Source organism: Microtus ochrogaster, linkage group LG4 (genome assembly GCF_000317375.1).
Source record: "Microtus ochrogaster isolate Prairie Vole_2 linkage group LG4, MicOch1.0, whole genome shotgun sequence".
Lineage (NCBI taxonomy): Eukaryota > Metazoa > Chordata > Mammalia > Rodentia > Cricetidae > Microtus > Microtus ochrogaster.
In genome coordinates this window covers 63786457-63805134 of record NC_022030.1, presented here as the reverse complement: position 1 = coordinate 63805134, position 18678 = coordinate 63786457, and the positions used below count along the sequence as shown (strand labels likewise).

Here is an 18678-nt window from a genome sequence, read left to right as displayed (position 1 = left end):
AGCTAATGGGCCAAGCAGTGTCTTAATAAATACAATTTCTGTGTGGCTAATCTAGTTGGGTGGCCAGGACAAACAAGCAGCCTGCTGCTACAGATTGGTGTCCAATGTGGGGCTTGAACCCACAACCCTGAGATTAAGAGTCTCATGCTCTACCAACTGAGCTATCCAGGCAGTGGTGGTACATTTCTTTAATCCCAGCACTTAGGAAGCAGAGGCAGGTGGTTCTCTGTGAGTTCAAGGCCAGCCTGGTCTATGAGAGCTAGTTCCAGGACAGGCTCCAAAGCTACAAAGATACCCTTTCCAGAAACTACGATCTAATCATTTTTTCATTGACCCAGTGAGGTGGAGAGGTGAGCCCCGAGGGGCTCTTACTTCTGGTGCCAAGCACCTGTCCTTGTGTAGGCAGGCATGACCTGTTCTGGGGACAGTGCCAGGTAGGGAGTTTGACTGGGGCGGTACACCTGTCAAATGGTAATGCAGGTGTCCTAAGGCGAGCTCAGGGAGGACAGAAACCTCCCGTGGAGCAGAAGGGCAAAAGCTCGCTTGATCTTGATTTTCAGTACAAATACAAACTGTGAAAGTGGGCCCTCCTCCTACAGATTGGCGCCCAAAGCCGATTTGGCTGTTACTCAGATAAAAAGTGTTTATGTGCTGCACACTTATTCTCGGGGTTGGAGTGCTGAGCGAGGTTCCTACCTGGTGGCCCCAGAGTTGGCACTGGTGGTGCTTCCACCATTTTAAAAGTGGGGAGAGGTGGAACCAGCATCCAGAGCCACTGCAACCAATTTGGTTACCATTTTAGAGCTCTTCAAGACTTTGGGTGACTTTCCAGGCAGCGAGATGTCTCTGCCAATTCTAGAGTTTTAAAAGTTGCCTACAATACACTTCCTGTTTACTTAGGTAATATTATATCCTTCTGGAGTCTTTGATGGAATTAAAGAATAGATACAGTTTTCCTTAGTTATAATAAAAGATAAATGTATATAAGTATTGTAACTATAATTCTTTCTTGATACCTGTTTTATTATATGTAATTTTATTATGTAAAAATTAAAATCTTTTTTATTTAGACAGAGAAGTGGAGGTGATGTGGGGTTTTCCTCTGGATGCTGTGAATACCATTGGTTAATTTGAAAAAGCCACTTTGGGCCTATTGCAGTGCAGAATATGGCAAGGTGGAAATTCCAAGCAGATAGAGGAGGAGAGAGTAGGTGAGTCAAGGAGACAGCATGTTGCCGCCTGAGGAGAAAGACGCTCATGCACCTGTACCAGTAAACCATGATCCTCAAGGTAAAATACAAATTAATAGAAATGGATTATTTTAAGATGTAAGAACTAGCTAGAAGTATGCTTAAGCTATTGACCAAACAGTATTGCAATTAAAACAGTTTCTGTGGGATTATTTTGGGTCTGGGTAGCTAGGAAAGTGTAGGCCTCCGTCTATACTTCCTATTGTCTGTCTGTCACCTTCTGGTTCTTGCCTACTGTCATTAAATTTTGTTTCTTATATTCTGATAGTTTATTGAACATTTTTATGACTTTTATTCTAAATTCTTTATCAGTCATTTTATGGATCTCTAGTTCTCTGGTGCCCCATTGCAGTTTTCTGAGTTTCTCTCAACATGTCACAGGTCCTTGGTTCTTTATAATGTTAATATCCTTGTCCTGAAAAAAAAAAAAACCTTCTGATGTGAACTTGTCTTGACACATGTCCTTTGGTAGCAACAGGTCTTTGCTATACATTCTAGCCCGTAACTCTGGAAGGACCAGTGTATTCCCTGAGCAAGAAGGACTTTTATGAGCTTTCTAGTTGACTAAGATGCATGCTGCCTCCATGCTGATGTTGGGTGGGGCGGTTGGCAGGCTTTGCAGCTGGATGAGATGCTGGTTGGGAGGGGGTGCTACCGTGCGGAACTGCTGCCTGGGCATTGTGACAGCTCTGTTTAATCTGTTCTGAAGATCTACTCCCTGGCCAGTTGAGTCCATTCTTTAAGATCTTGGGCAGGGCTGAAGGCTCAGTTCAAGAGTTCAGCAGAGTTGCTACTCAATAATGTGGGGTCAGAGGCTACCTTCTTATAAATATATAATGGGGGAACATTGTCTATGCCAAGTGGGAGATGTGGCATAGACTTTTGCCTGAGCTGAGTGCCTTTGAGTTCCTGAGGTCTATCTACTATGCTCCCGTGAAGTATGCAGAGGTGTGAGTCTCTCTGCCTGTGCAGGGCCAACTGGTAGGTCGTTTTGACCGAAGAGAGCTCCTGATTGACTTCCACTAGAAGGTGCCACAACCTTTAAGCTGCATCTTCTCATTCCAAATACCCCTTTGAAGAGAAACTCTTACTAGTGTTGCCTGCAGCTTTGTTCTTGGATGGTTTGAGATCTGACCAAGTTGACAGCCAGGAAGAATGATCACAGCCATCCCCCACACTCTTCTAAACTAGATCTTGAGCCATCCCCTTGTCTATGTAGGGAAGTTAGACTACACTCTGAGAAGGGGTAGAAACACAGAAGTATAATAAGTGACGCTGACTCGAATGTCTTCCTATGCCTAGGAGGGTGACTAGGCTGGTTTTGTAGATGGGCTAGGATTTAGCTGTTATCTCTGGACAAGTTCAATAGTGCCGTGATGACCTGTGTACAGGTCACTAAGACTTTGACTTCCTTTCTTTCATTTGATTTCACTCCATGTGGCATGACCATGTCCTTTCTCCTAGTGACCCCCCTGTCCCCAGTGATGTCACTGAGGCAATCCTCCTAGGAACTCTGGGAACTCTAAAGACTTTGTATTACGAGTGCCAGCTCACTTCTCTGCCAGCAAGTCCTTGCTCAGGGTAAATGATCTCTTTATCAGCATTGTCCTGATTTGGGAGAAGGGATTGAGTGACCGGACCTGAGTAAGACAATTGTCCTTTTCTTTTTTGTTTGAATTTTGTTGGGTCCCTAGAGGACAGGTCTTCGCACCCCCACTTGATCTGTTTTGCACTCTTGTGGTTGGTTGTTCTGAAAACAAGAGTAAAAACAAGAACAAAACAATCTGTTGTTTTCAGTAATGTTTCTAGAGATGTTTACCCCTACAGTGATGAGCTTCTTGTTTTTGCTGACTTGGCCTCCCCTGCTGAGGGCTATATATACCCTGTGAGAAAGTGAAATAAAGGCTTCTCTGCAGAACCTGAAGTTGTGCTGTGTGTTAATACCGACGTCCCTCTCTCAGAACTACAGTTGCCATGGCATGGCAAATTTCATTAAGTTCTGTGAACCACTCATGCTTCTTGGGCTTGTCTTCAATTGTTAAGGTCGATTTTTCTAAATGGGGGGGCAGGGCCCAAGTCTTCCTATAGCAATAATCATACAGATATCACCCTAGCCATTTCGCTTTGTTTTGATATAGGGTCTATTATGTAGCTTCAGCTGTCCTGGGACTTACTATGTTCACCGTGCTAGACTTGAAATCACAGAGATCCTCCTGGCTCTGGCCCTCCCCAGTACAATGACTGTAAATAAAGGTGTGGCACCCTAGCTATTTTTAATCTTCAAAGATGTTCACCTGAGTGTTCCCCAGTCACCAAGAACTGAGCCACTACTTCAAGTTTTTTGCTCACAATCAATGGAAAACTCAAGAAGTAGGAATGTTTTCTCTGCTAAAGAATCCAGGCACATATTTCTTTGAATTACTGTTTTCACACTGTAGGGATTTGTTTAACGACAAGAAGTTAGTGGTGTACTTGATGCAGAGTTCTTTCGATGCTGTGTTTCTGGATGCTTTTGATGTGTGCGGCTTGACTATTGCCAAGTACTTGTCGCTCCCGCCTGTGGTCTTTGGCAGGGGAATATTTTGTTATTATCTTGACGATGGTGCTCAGTGCCCCAGCTCTCCTTCTTATGTTCCCAGAGGTCTCTTGAAACTCACAGGCAACATGAATTTTATGTAGTGAGTGCAGGACCAACTCTACTACATGGGGGGACATGCATTTTGTCCCTATTTTTTTCAAAACTGCTACGGAAATTGCCTCTGAAGTTCTCCAGACCCCAGTGACCATGAATGCCCTTTTCAACCCAGTGTCCATTTGGTTGTTCCACAGAGATTTTGTGTTGGATTTCCCGAGACCTATTATGCCCAACATGGTCTTGGTTGGTGGGATCAGCTGCCACCAGGGAAAGGCACTCTCTAAGGCATGTTGTCTCTCCTTCAGCACATGAAGAGAGACCTGGCTTTGGATGATAAAGTTATCCCTTACTGAGCTGTAGGCTGTCACTCACACCTGTCGTTTCTGGTTTTCTTTTAGTTCTACATTTTCATCTCAGTTCTTACCTTGTCATTTTGGTTTGTTCAACTCAGTCTTTGACGAGTCACACGAGTTGTGCAGTAGTGCGGCTTGTAAACCTTGCTTGCTGATAGGTGTGTGGCCCACGGACATTCTCAGCATCACCAGGCTGCGTTTACTATTGTTTTTGGCAATAGAGGGAGAAGCACAGTAAGAAATGAAGCTTCCTTTCATTCATTCTCATCCTCTACCATTTTCTTGAAAATGCTGCCAGGAAATTCGTGTCCTCAGTTTTTCAGGGTTACTACATAAATAGCATAAACACTAAGAACTATTTTTTTTAAAAAAAAAAAATAAGACCCAGTGCCAGCCAACACGCATGGGTTCACTGTCCCTTTTCACCTTCCGGCCAGTAGTTAGCATCACAACACTAGATGTATCCTATTCTCTCAGAAGTTCTCTCTGCAGTTTCTATTTGAGACTCTCAGACATGTGTAAAATGTGTTTTGACCAAATCCACCCACACTCTTTCCTCTCCACCTTCTTCCCTACCCTCGGATGACAAGTGTGTTGTTTTAAATGTCTTTCTAACACACAAATACTGATGGATATTTAATTCCAGATGGGGCCAATCATCCTTAGTGCTTCCTTTCTTTCTGTTTTCTTCTTCTTTTTCTTTTTTTTTTTTTTTTTGATACAGGGTTTCTCTGTGTAGCCCTGAAACTCACTCTGTAAGCCAAGCTGCCCTTGCCTGCCTCTGCCTTCCGAATGCTGGGACTAAAGGCTTGTGCCAGCATGGCCTGGTTCCTTAGTCTGTTCTTAAGCACAGAGCATTTCCTAACCCTGCTATTATCTCAGCAGCACAGAGACCCAGGAGCAGAGTGGCTGGGTCTAGCTGTGCACTCGCTACATTTTAGTGCATTTAGATAATGGCTTTCAAAACTCAGAGCAAACTTCAGGATTTGGTCAGATGTTTGTGAGAGTTCTCATTTTTCCATGCCCTCTTCTACTCGGACATTGTCCAAATGTTAAAGTCTTCTTAATTTTGGTGATGAAAAATTCTGTGTAGCTGTTCTAGTAGACTGAGCAAGTCATGAGGAACAAGGCAGTAAACAGCATTCATACAGGGCTTCTGGTTCAGTTCCTGCCCCTGGGTTCCTGCCTGGAGTATAAGAACTTTTTATTTATTTGCAAGTACATTTAAATAATAAGGTTCATTTATTTTTAAAATATTGTTTTAAGAATAAGCAACATCTTTTGAAACTCTGAATAAGACAATTAGGAAATAAAACACACAGGACTATATTATAAAACACACACAGAAAAAGAAACAGAGCACTTGACCATAATTCATTTGAGTTCTATTTTATTTTATTTTTAAAAATTTTATTTAATCTGCATTGATGTTTTGCCATGGGTGTTGGCTGTCCTGGAATTGGAGTTACAGACAGTTGTGAGCTACCATGTGGGTGCTGGGAATTGAACCGGGTCCTCTAGAAAAGCAGGTAGTGCTCTTAACCCCTGAGCCATCTCTCTTCAGCCCTTGAATCCTATTTTAAACAGCTTATAGCAGCAGCACATTCAAGGCTTGTGTTATAGGCTGTTTTAGGGTTTATGCTACTGTGATGAAAGACCATGACCAAAAGCATCATTTGCTATGGGAAGCAATGAGGCAGAAAAAATAGTCGAGGGGCCCAGGCCCCAAAAATGAATGCATGGCTCAGTGAGTGCAGTGCTAAGGGAGCACTTGAGAAAGGACAGTCATGTGAGAGGCACTGGCTCAAAAAGGGAGCAGTATCTGAGGGACCCCAGACCCCATAAGCGAATGTAGCACTCAGTGAGTGCAATGCTGGGGAGAACACAAGAAAGCGTGGTTGTATGAGAGGCACCAGGCCAAAAATGGAACAGTTTCCCCCTTGTCCCAGCGGACTGATGGAAAGTCGGGAAGTAGGCTGCTAGAAGGCCCAGATTTAGGATTTTTGCCCACAGCGCAGCATTGGTAGAAAGAGGGCTCCGTGAATGGAAGAGAGAGATTCTGCTGCTGCAGTGGGAGGCAGCACAGGGAGTGGGAGAGGGGAGCTCCGGCGAGCGGAATGCCCTTTAGGCTGCCAAGCAGGGAACTGAAGTCCAGCTTACAAGACAGAGCAGGAAATGACAGCGATAAAGTGGGGGGGGGGGGGGGAAAGGGGGGGGGGGGGGGGAGTAAAGGGGGAGAAGGCAGAGAGGCAGAAGTTGCCTCTTCAGGAGAAGGGCAGAGAGACAGAGAGGAGGGAGAAGAGTAAGAGGAATTCAGAGACAAAAACATAAGTAAACCTCAAGACTAGGCAAGGAATACCTCAGTAAAGATGGTGGGACTTGGTCAATTGACCTGCCCTTATTTAATATGACAGTGAGATCACCTGACCTTTAGTGACAATGGTGATGAGGTCACCTGACCTTAGTCAAAATGGCGGCAGTCCCATGTTGTATGGAAAAACCATGTTTTTAGAGCCACAGGAGTTTTAAATATAATAAAAAAGAGAGACATAGAGACCATGTAGAACATACATTTGAATTATATCCATGTGGCCACACCATTCACATATTCTTTCATACATGAAGTAGAGAGGAAAATCGCTCAGCACCTTAAGCAGCAATGCTGAGCAGCAGCGCCACCAGCCTTGGTAGGGAACAAGGGCTAGAACTGGAAAAACCTGCCTTATGGATCCGACTAAAACTGCCAGTTTGAGGGACCAACGGCAGCAGTGGCAGAGAAAGAATACAAGGAATAGGAGCAAGAGAAAAAGCGTTTCCAGGTGTGTGGAGGAGGGGCTGCCCAGGGAAAGGATGTGCTGGAGGCAGGACACCGGCAGTCGGGTTTGCTGGTAGCAACTGGAAAGAAGCTAATGGGAACCTTCCCATTTGCAGCACTGGAAAGTGGTCAGAGTCCAGGGTCCCCACATGTCCTCAGCCAGCCTGACCGTGGGCGGGAGGGAACGTGGAGAAAGCCTGGCTAAGTCAAGACACCAATCTTATTCTTTTTTAAAGATATAAGGATGGGGAGAAGGCCGGTCCCACGAGAGGTAGCTTGGTCCCGTGAGGGGCAGCAATGGGTCACCTGAACTGGGCGAGTCAACTGAGGCCTTGGTGTGTCATCTTGGCAGGTGAGAGACTGCCATAGGTGAGAAACAGACAGATACATCATGCAGAGAGAGTTTGGGTATAGAGTTTATTTGATGGGTTATGGAGGGAAAAGGGGGGGGGGAGAAGGAAAGAAAAGAGGGAGAAGCAGAGAGATAGAAGTGACGGGGGGGAGAGAGAGAGAGGGAGAGAGAGAGAGAGAGAGAGAGAGAGAGAGAGAGAGAGAGAGAGAGAGCAGAAGTTACCTCTTCAGGAGAGAGACAAAATGAGAAGCACAGTCTGGAAGAGGTGGGAGAAACACTTGTTTCAGCAGAGGGAAGGATGAAGGTGGGCAGGGCTTGTCTCTTAAAGGGACAAGATATCCAGGTGACAGACCAGGTCAGCAGATCATAACAACAGCCCCATGTAGAGCTGCCTGATGCTTCTCAACAGTGAACACCACAATTTCCTTATAGCGAGCTGTGTCAATCCCAGATGTACAGGGAAAGAACTTGAAACCAATTCCTACAAGGAAAACCCACATGAGGTGTGGGTGACAGCAGCATTTCTGTAACCACAAGGGGGAAGCAAACCCCCAGATGAAGCAGTGACATGAGAGACAAATGCATGGATCTGTGGAGAAGGTCCCTGGGTAACTGACTAGAGGCTTGCCTTAGTTCTCAGCCTCTCCATAGAATATGGGCAGTCTATAGCATCGGATGCATCAAGGGGAACATTGTAACAGGAATGGTGCTCACCTTCCTTTAATCTCTGGAGTGGTCTGTGCAGATGCTAGTCACCTTTATGTCATATTTAGAGAACACAGTGTTGGGAAGTTGAACAAGAATTCTACTGCACATGTGCCAAGACAGCAGCATTGCTATTCTGGCAAAGTTGTTTCTAACCACTGTCTGTGAGGAGGGACCAGGCTAAGGAACCAGCGGCAGGCAGAAAATCCCTTGAAAACAAACACAGTTTGGTTTTGCTTTGAGACCTGTTCTAGAAATACAAGATTCTTTGAAACTTGCTTCCTTTGGTGAAAACATTTGAACTCCTTAGGGTCAGGTATATTTCTTCGTAAATATTTCTAAACTCACATTACCTGACTCTGCCCAAGATAAACATCTTATCTGTAACACAAGTGAGAGTGCCTTGTAATATTTTATCATTTATTACTGCTGTTCAAGCAAATCATTGTCAGGGATTGTTGTTTCTTTATGGTGCAAGTACACGCCCTCCTGAGGGAGCAGATTTAACTCAGTCACACTTCCTCCTTTCTCCAAAGAGCTCAGATTCTCAGCAGCTGGATTGCCTTAGGCTGAGCTTCTCCCATGGCTCCTGTAGGTTTCCCAGCCTCCCTTCCTCTGTGTGTGTGTTTGCTGCTGGCCTCTGGCTTTGCCCAGGCAGGCAGGCTGCTGGTGGTACCCATGGACGGGAGCCACTGGTTCACCATGCAGTCGGTTGTGGAGAAGCTCATCCACAGAGGGCATGAGGTGGTGGTAGTCGTGCCAGAGGTGAGTTGGCAACTGGGAAAATCACTGAATATTACTGTGAAGACGTACTCAATTTCTCACACTCTGGAAGATTTAAACCGGGAGTTCAAGGTTTTTCTTGATGCTCAAATGAAAGATCAGCCAGAGGGAATGACTCTTCTGCTATCAGGTCCATCCAAAGGTTTCTTTGATTTAGTGTTTTCACACTGTAGGGATTTGTTTAACGACAAGAAGTTAGTGGAGTACTTGAAGCAGAGTTCTTTCGATGCTGTGTTTCTGGATCCTTTCGATGTGTGCGGCTTGACTATTGCCAAGTACTTGTCGCTCCCATCCGTCATTTTTGGCAGAGGAGTATTTTGTCACTATCTTGAAGAGGGTGCCCAGTGCCCCAGTCCTCCTTCTTATGTTCCCAGAGGTCTCTTGAAACTCACAGGCAACATGAATTTCATGGAGAGAGTCCGGAACCACCTAGCCTACATGGGGGAGCGTGTATTTTGCCCCAGTTTATTCAAAACTGCTACAGATATTGCTTCGGAAGTTCTCCAGACCCCAGTGACTGCGACCGACCTCTTCAGTCAAGTGTCCATTTGGCTGTTACGCACGGACTTTATGTTGGAGGTCCCCAGACCTCTGATGCCCAACATTTTCTTCATTGGTGGGATCAACTGCCACCAGGGAAAGACACTCTCTAAGGTATGTTGTCTCTCCTTTCCTTCAGCATTTGAAGAGAGACTTGGCTTTGGACGCTAAAGTTATCCCTTATTGAGTGGTGGGCTGTCACTCACACCGGTCATTTTCAGTTTTCTTTCAGTTCTACACTTGTCACTAGAGTTCTACACCTGTCATCCCAGTTTGTTCAGCACAGTCTTTGACTGGTCACACGATTTGTGCAGTAGTGTGGCTTGTAAACCTTGCTTGCGGTTAGGCGTGTGGCAACAGACATTCTCAGCGTCTCCAGGCTGCCTTTATTAATTGTTTTTGGAAATAGAGTGAGAAGCGTAGTAAGAAATGAAGCTTCGTCTTATTCATTCTCGTCCTCTACCTCATTCCTGAAAATGCTGTGAGGGTACTTCGTGTTCGGTTTCACGGGGTTAATGCAGAAAGAGCATGTGTAGATATGAACACTCATCACGATTTTCTTAAAATAAGATCCAGCTCCATCCTGCATGCAGGTTCTTCATTATCCCTTTTCACCTTCCGGCTAGTAATTAGCATCACAACACTAGATGTATCCTATTCTCTCAGAAGTTCTCTCTGCAGTTTCTATTAGAGACTCTCAGACAATTGTAAAATGTGTTTTGACCAAATCCACCCACACTCTTTCCTCTCCACCTTCTTCCCTACCCTCAGATGACAAGTGTGTTGTTTTAAATGTCCTTCTAACACACAAATACTGATGGATATTTAATTCCAGATGGGGCCAATCATCGTTAGTGCTTCCTTTCTTTCTGTTTTCTTCTTCTTTTTCTTTTTCTTTTTTTTTGATACAGGGTTTCTCTGGGTAGCCCTGGAACTCACTCTGTAAGCCAGGCTGCCCTTGTACTCAGAAATCCGCCTGCCTCTGTCTCCTGAGTGCTGGGACTAAAGGCTTGTGCCACCATGGCCTGGTTCCTTAGTCCGTTCTTAAGCACAGAGCATTTCCTAACCCTGCTATTATCTCAGCAGCACAGAGACCCATGAGCAGAGTGGCTGGGTCTAGCTGTGCACTCGCTACATTTTAGTGCATTTAGATAATTGCTTTCAAAACCCAGAGCAAACTTCACCATTTGATCAACTGCATTTGATTTAATTTTCCATGCTTTCTTCTTCTCCGGATCTTGTCCAATTGATAACGTTTTCTTAATTATAGTGATTAACAGTTCTGTGTAGGTATTTCAATGTTCACTATCTGTTCTGGTAGTCACTTGGGCCATTTGCATTTTCTCTATGTTAAATCACACATTGCTATCCTTTTACCCTTTTTCTAATTGCTACCAGCCTCTAGAGTTCAGATATATTAACACTTTGTCATTCAAATATGTGCTGCACTTTTTTACTTAGCTGTCTAATTTCAAGTTTTTTTAAATTTTATGTGTAAAGTGTTTTGCCTTTATGTTTGGGCTTCTCATTCATGCAGTACCCATAGGAAGCAGAAGAGGGCACTGGATACCTGAAACTGGAGTTACTTATGGCTTTGAGCAGCCCTGTGGGTTCTGTGAATTGCATTGGGATCCTCTGGAAAAGCAGCCAGTTATCCTAACCACTGAGCCATCGCTCAGGCTCTATGGTTATTCATCTTTTGTTGACATGGTTTATATTTTGTGTCAGTTAACTTTTTCTTTCACTTTAAATGGTAACTCTTTCTTAAAAAAACTATCTAAATTTTAACATGTATGGCTGATTTGAAGACTAAAATATCATAATGTTACTGGACCTCATATATGGGCATTTTTAATTCCTCTAAGGCTGACAATATTTTTCTGACAACTTGGTATAGGTGTGTAAATTTAGTTGCTATTGAATGACAACTGCTATTTACTAACTCTATTTGAGGAAGGACTTCACACTTCATTGACGGTCATTCAACACGTCTCTGTTAGGTCTTACTTTTCCATGATTGCTTCTGCCTGCTTCCAGCCTTTCAGGTTTGCCACACTCACAGACAACCCTGCGTTTCCATTGATTGCGTCTGGGGCAGGTTTCAGTATAGATCCCACGCTAACTAATTTCCAAATTGTGTTGGGGATTCCCTTAATATATTCTCCCTTAAAACTTAAAAATTGTGTTGCTGAGGCTGGAGAGACAGCTCAGCAGTGGGAGCTGGTGCTGCTTTGGCAGAGGACCCAGGGTTGGTTCCCAGCAGCCATGCCAGGCTGCTCACAACCACCTCGAGCTTTTGCTCCAGGAACCCAACTCCTGATGTTGCCCTCTGGGCACCTTCATACACCTGCACACACCCATACAGTCACATGGTACTCAAATTAAAATAAACCCTTGAAAACTGCTATTGTTGAGCTCTACAAATCAAACAGACATTTGGGCTGTGTGCATATTGCATTGAATCTTTTCATTAAGTGGAGAAATACTGGCATATTTTGATATTGTCTTTTTTTTGTTATGCAGTCTTTAATGAAAACTGTCTGAGCCGCCCCTACTCCTGCATCTTCTCAATCGTTTCTTCCGTGTATTTGCCCGTCTTCATTCCTACTAGTCGAGACTTGACTTCCCTTTTCATGATCTTTTTTTGTGGTCTTTGTCGAGCTTTAGCCTGGTGGTACACACCTTGCTGGGGTGGATGTCCACACGGACAGTTGTGCCATTAGCCTTTCCTAGCTGCACCCGTTCAATGTAGGTGACATAATTCTTCCTGGACACTTGGACCACTTTGCCAATCTGCTGGCCTTTGTAGCGCTGTAGGACAAAGTGAACTTCATCATCCTTTCGAATGGGCATAGATGGAACATTGTACTTCTGTCTCAGCTCTTTGGAAAGGGGGGACGACATGATCTTCCTCTGAATGTGAGAAGGTACATTGAAGATGTTTGGGGTTCTTGATATGGTCAGCAGTCACAAAGGGATTGAACTTCATTTTGACATCAGTGATCTAATATTGTCTTCTTAGTCAGGTAGATGCACTGTATTTTACAGATTTAGATTTCATTTTATTCCATTAACAAAATTTTGTACTTAAAATTGTACATTATGGACAAATTTTATCTCTAGCACTAAAATGTATTTCTACGTTTTGTTATTTTAAAGCTATGGTATACAGGTAGTTTATTTTGGTTTTGAGGTAATTATTGATAGTTGAGTTTACTTTTGTCATTTTATGTTTTATATGGCCATATTATTTAGATACTTCATTATTTTAGAAGATTTCTCATGTACACAGAAAACTTGCAAAGATTCCACCATTATTATACCATTTATTTTCTTTTATTGGCATGGATCTTTCTGCTGTTTAGTTGTGTCTACTTGCTACCACATGTTATCTGGGATTAGGGAATCACAATTGAATAGCTACTTTCCTAAGTTTGCTGTTGACAAACCCGTGGTGCATTTTCTTAATTTGTGATTGATGTGGGAAGACCCAGGCCATGGAGGCTGTGCCAGCCCTAGTCAGGTAGTTCTGAATTGCATCAGAAAGTAGGCTGAGCAAGTCAAGAGAATCAAGGCAGTAAACAGCATTCATACAGGGCTTTTGCTTCAGTTCCTGTCCCTAGGTTCCTGCCTGGAGTCCTACCCTGCCTTCCCTCAGTGAGGTAGTGTGGCCTGGGAATGAAAAGCTGAAATAAACCCTTTCTTCTCCAGGATGCTTTGATCATGGTCTTCTATCACACCGGCATAAATCCTAAGACAGCCTATATGATAAGCCTGGAAAGTGCTGCTGCTCGAAGCTGTTTAAAATAGGATTCAAGTGAATTATGGTCAAACACTTTGTTTCTTTCTCTGTGTGTGTTTTACAGTGTAGACCTGTGTGTTTTAATTCTTAACTGGCATATTCATAGTTTCAAAAAATGTTCCTTACCTTTAAAACAATAAAAGGATAAAATATCAAGATATACATATGAATTTATGTATATATAATGAATATAGTACTTTATCAAGTAAAATATGCACTGCATTAAACAATAAAATTTTAAAAACTTATCATAATTTAAAATATGCTAAATATTAAAATGAGCAAAGTATCCACAAACTTTCCTCAACCTTATGATTACTTAAAGTAATTGTGGTGGTGGAGATATGACTCAGTAGTTAGAATATAGGCAGCTTTTTAGGAGACCCAGGCTTAATTCCCAGCACCCACATCACAGCTTGTCATGTTAACTCTGTGTCCAGGGAGCTGTTCTGGTCTTCATGGATACTGCACACATGTTCCACATACATACATGGAGGCAAAACACACATACACATAAATAATAATTTTATAAAAAATATGTAAATACAAAAAAGTTATATTTTTTGTTAAATAAATTTTTTTTCAAAATAAATGAACTTTATTATTTAAATGTACTTGCAAAAAAAATACCTCTTGTACCAAAATTAATCAGACCCAAAGTCTATTCAGCTCAACAAACGTTTCTCTAGGTAGAGCAGCTATTCTGGTTCGACTCTGTGCTGAAAGGCAAAGGTGGTAGTGGGTGGCATTTTTATCACACACTGGGGTGTGCTTGGTGAATGAGAGATTTTCAGTTCATTCATGAGAAAGAGAGACGAAGTTCTTTTTGAAGATTAGAGACTCCCGTGTTAGGCTTTTCAAAATTAAGCCTTGCTTTCTTGTCTTGGAAAGATCAGGCAGGATGTGGGTGTGGTTACAGAAAGGCAAGTAGGATCTACAAGATGCTACCCATGCCATCATGAAGACAAAAAGCAAAACAAAACCCAAACCGAAGCAGCAAGAAGGAAAAATACCTTGAGAGTCTATGTGGAGACCAGAGACTAACCGAGGCCTGGTGAGAAGATAAAGTGATACAGCCCGTGTAGGGCTGCCTGATGCTTCTCCACAGTGAACACCACAGTTTCCTTATGCCTGAGCTCTCTTAATCCTGGATGTATACAGAAAGGACTTGAAACCAATTTCTAGGATAAAAACCAGCATGAGGTGTGGGTGACAGCAGCATTCTCAGTAACCACAAGGGGAAAACAATCCTCCAGAGGCAGCAGTGACACCATAGACAAATGCATGGATTGAAGAGTCCAAGAATAAGAAAATAAAAATATAGCTTCCAAAAATAAGAATGTAGAAATAAAGAAATATAAAGCTATAAGTGTAGGAAAATGAGAACAGACTATCAGCTGCTTTCTCAGCAGATCAAGGATCATTCGTTCACAGTGAGCTATTTTCTCAGATGCTTGGGAAGCTTAGGTCATTTTACAACTGGCAGTTTTATTTGCAAGACCAGAGCTTCCCCCTACAAATTGAGAATGGTGTCATGGCCATCCCTGATAAACAACAGATGTGAACTGAGTTAACCTTTAGGAGACAGAGATATGTGACCTTTGGGTTAGACACTGTCTCCGTTATGGACTACTGGCGCCACCAGAAGAGAGGCATAAGACTCCAATTTACATCTGGAGGTACCAGGAGACAGTGGACAAAGACAATGGTTTAATTGATGAGCTCTGATAATGGAGGCTGTAAAGTAAATGAAAGACACCCCCTCCCCCACCCCATACCCATGTGCCCTGCTAGAATTGGCTAAACTTAACTGAGCTGCAGATGGAAAGTCCCAAGGCTCAGCTGGCGCCACAGCAGGATATATTATGGTTTGCATCTGGTCAAGATACTAGCTGACCGGACCAAGCCCCCTAGGGCACCTTATAGCAACTGTCAACTTGATGAAGTATGCTTTATCTAGCTTTGCGGGGAACTTGGGAACAGACAAACGGGGCAGTCCCCAATATGACCTAAGCCCGCCATTTTAAGGAACCAATGAAATTACTGTTGCTATGCTCCCCTACTATGTAACCTGTAAAATCCTATAAATGCGGGATGGAGAGCTTGTTTGGGGCGCCTCAGCGGGAGCTGGGCACCCACAAGCGCTTGTAAACAAAAAAATCTTGCTGATTGCATCCGCTGGCCTGGTTTATTGAGTCTGGGGTATAAGTAAACACCCTTGAAACCGAGGGTCTTTCAGGATCTGTGGAGAAGGTCTCTGGGTAACTGACTAGAAACACGACCTAGCTCCCAGCCTCTCCATTGAATATTGTAGGTTGTCTGCAGGGTAGGATGCATGAAATTAGGACCTTTTAACAGGAATGGTGGTTACCTTCCCTTCCTTTTAGTCCCTGCAGTGGTCTGAGCAGAGATCTTTCACCCTTATGTCAGCAATTCAGAGAACACAGTGTTGGGAAGTGGCACATGCGTCAAGACAGCAGCATTGCTCATGTGGCAGAGTTGTTTCTAACCACTGTCTGTGAGCAGGGCCAGGCTAAGCACCCTCCCCCTAGGCAGGCAGCAAATCCCTTGGAAACACAGTTTGGTTTTGCTTTGAGACCTGTTCTAGAAATACAAGATTGTTTGAAACTTGCTTCCTTAGGTGAAAACATTTGGATTCTTTGGGTCAGGATATTTCTTCGTATCTATTTCTAAATTCAAATTGCCTAATTCTGTTGAAGAAAAATATCTTATCTGGTACACATGCGGGAGTGCCTTGTAATATTTTATCATTTATTACTGTTGTCCAAGTAAATGATTGTCAGGGATTGTTGTTTCTTCATGGTGCAAGTACACGCCCAATTGAAGGAGCAGATTTAACTCAGTCACACTTCCTCTTTTGTCAGAAGAGCTCAGATTCTCAGTAGCTGGATTGCCTCAGGCTGTGCTTCTCCCATGGCTCCTGTAGGTTTCCCAGCCTCCCTTCCTCTCTGTGTGTGTCTGCTGCTGGCCTCTGGCTTTGCCCAGGCAGGCAGGCTGCTGGTGGTGCCCATGGATGGGAGCCACTGGTTCACCATGCGGTCGGTTGTGGAGAAGCTCATCCACAACGGGCATGAGGTGGTGGTAGTCATGCCAGAGGTGAGTTGGCAACTGGGAAAATCACTGAATATTACTGTGAAGACGTACTCAATTTCTCACACCATAGAGGATTTTAACCGCGAGTTCAAGGTTTTTCTTGATGCTCAATGGGAAGCTCAGCCAGAGGGAATGGCATTTTTTCTGACGAGTCCAGGCCAATATTTCTTTGATATGTGTGTTTCACACTGTAGGGATTTGTTTAAAGACAAGAAGTTAGTGGAGTACTTGAAGCAGAGTTCTTTCGATGCTGTGTTTCTGGATCCTTTCCATGTGTGCGGTTTGACTGTTGCCAAGTACTTGTCGCTCCCGTCGGTGGTCTTCAGCAGGGGAATAATTTGTCACTATCTTGAAGAGGGTGCCCAGTGTCCCAGCCCTCCTTCTTATGTTCCCAGAGGTCTCTTGAAACTCACAGACACCATGACTTTCATGGAGAGAGTCCAGAACCGCCTCACCTACATGGGGGAGCATGCTTTTTGCCCCATTTTGTTCAAAACTGCCATAGAAATTGCCTCTGAAGTTCTCCAGACCCCAGTTACCATGGAAGACCTCTTCAGTCAAGTGTCCATTTGGCTGTTACGCACTGACTTTGTGTTGGATTTCCCCAGACCTGTGATGCCCAATATTGTTTTCGTTGGCGGGATCAACTGCCACCAGGGAAAGCCACTCTCTAAGGTATGTTGTCTCTCTTCTCCCTCAGCACATGAAGAGAGACCTGGCTTTGGATGATGAAGTTATCCCTTACTGAGCTGTGGACTGTCACTCACACCTGACATTTTCAGTTTGTTCAGCACAGTCTTTGACTGGTCACACGATTTGTGCAGTAGTGTGGCTTGTAAACCTTGCTTGCGGTTAGGAGTGTGGCCCACAGACATTCTCAGCATCACCAGGCTGTTTTTATTAATTGTTTTTGGAAATAGAGTGAGAAGCACAATAAGAAATGAAACTTTGTTTTGTTCTTTCTTGTCCTCTACCTCATTCTTGAAAATGCTGCCAGGAGATTTGTGTCTTCACTTTCACGGGTGTTCTGCATAAATAGCATGTGTAGTTATGAACACTCAGAACTTTTTTCTTAAAATAAGATCCAGCGCCACCCTGGAGGCAGGTTCTTCATTATCCCCTTTCACAGTCTGGCAAGTAATTAGCATCACAACACTAGATGTATCCTATTCTCTCAGAAGTTCTCTCTGCAGTTTCTATTAGAGACTCTCAGACAATTGTAAAATGTGTTTTGACCAAATCCACCCACACTCTTTCCTCTCCACCTTCTTCCCTACCCTCAGATGACAAGTGTGTTGTTTTAAATGTCCTTCTAACACACAAATACTGATGGATATTTAATTCTAGAGGGGGCCAATCATCCTTATGCCTTCTTATCTTTCTGTTTTCTTTTATTGATACAGGGTTTCTCTGGGTAGCCTCGGAACTCACTCTGTAAGCCAGGCTGCCCTTGTACTCAGAAATCCGCCTGCCTCTGTCTCCTGAGTGCTGGGACTAAAGGCTTGTGCCACCATGGCCTGGTTCCTTAGTCCGTTCTTAAGCACAGAGCATTTCCTAACCCTGCTATTATCTCAGCAGCACAGAGACCCAGGAGCAGAGTGGATGGGTCTAGCTGTGCACTTGCTACATTTTAGTGCATTAAGATAATTGCTTTCAAAACCCAGAGCAAACTTCAGCATTTGATCAGCTGTATGTGAGAGCCTCATTTTTCCATGCTCTCATTTACTCCGGACATTGTCCAAATGTTAAAGTTTTTGTAATTTTGGTGGCTAAAAATTCTGTGTAGCTGTTTCAATGTTCACTATTTGTTGTGGTCGTCAGTTTGCCTTTTGCGTTTTCTATATGGTAAATTACACATTACTGGCCTTTGTACTGTCCTTGGACAACATGATCTTCAGCATCCTTTCAAATGGGCATGGATGGAACATTGTAATTCTGTGTCAGCAGTTTGGAAAGGAAGGACAACATGATCGTCCTCAGAACATAAGAAGGTGCATTGAAGATGCTTGCTGTTCTTGATATGGTCAGATATCACAAAGGGCTTGAACTTCATTTTGGCACCAGCGATCTAATATTGTCTTCTTAGTCAGGAAGATGTACCCTATTTTACAGATTTGGATTTTATTTCATGTCGTTAACAAAATTTTGCAGTTAAAATTGTACATTATGGACAAATCTTATCTACATCACTAAAATGTATTTCTAAGTTTTGTTATTTTAAAGCTATGGTATACAGGTAGTTTATTTTGGTTTTGAGATAATTATTGGTAGCTGAAGTATACTTTTGTCCTCTTATGTTCTTTATGACGATTTTATTAAGATTCTTTAT

At 43.4% G+C, this 18678-nt stretch overlaps 4 pseudogenes; 3 read left to right on the top strand and 1 right to left on the bottom strand.

The window, feature by feature from the left end:
• The first annotated feature begins 1229 nt into the window (after positions 1-1229).
• LOC113457674 lies at positions 1230-4197 on the top strand (annotated as a pseudogene).
• Positions 4198-8662: 4465 nt separating this feature from the next.
• LOC113457673 lies at positions 8663-9579 on the top strand (annotated as a pseudogene).
• Positions 9580-11984: 2405 nt separating this feature from the next.
• On the bottom strand, positions 11985-12422 carry LOC101998344 (annotated as a pseudogene).
• A 3747-nt stretch (positions 12423-16169) lies between these two features.
• Positions 16170-17078, top strand: LOC101990553 (annotated as a pseudogene).
• The last annotated feature ends 1600 nt before the right edge of the window (positions 17079-18678 follow it).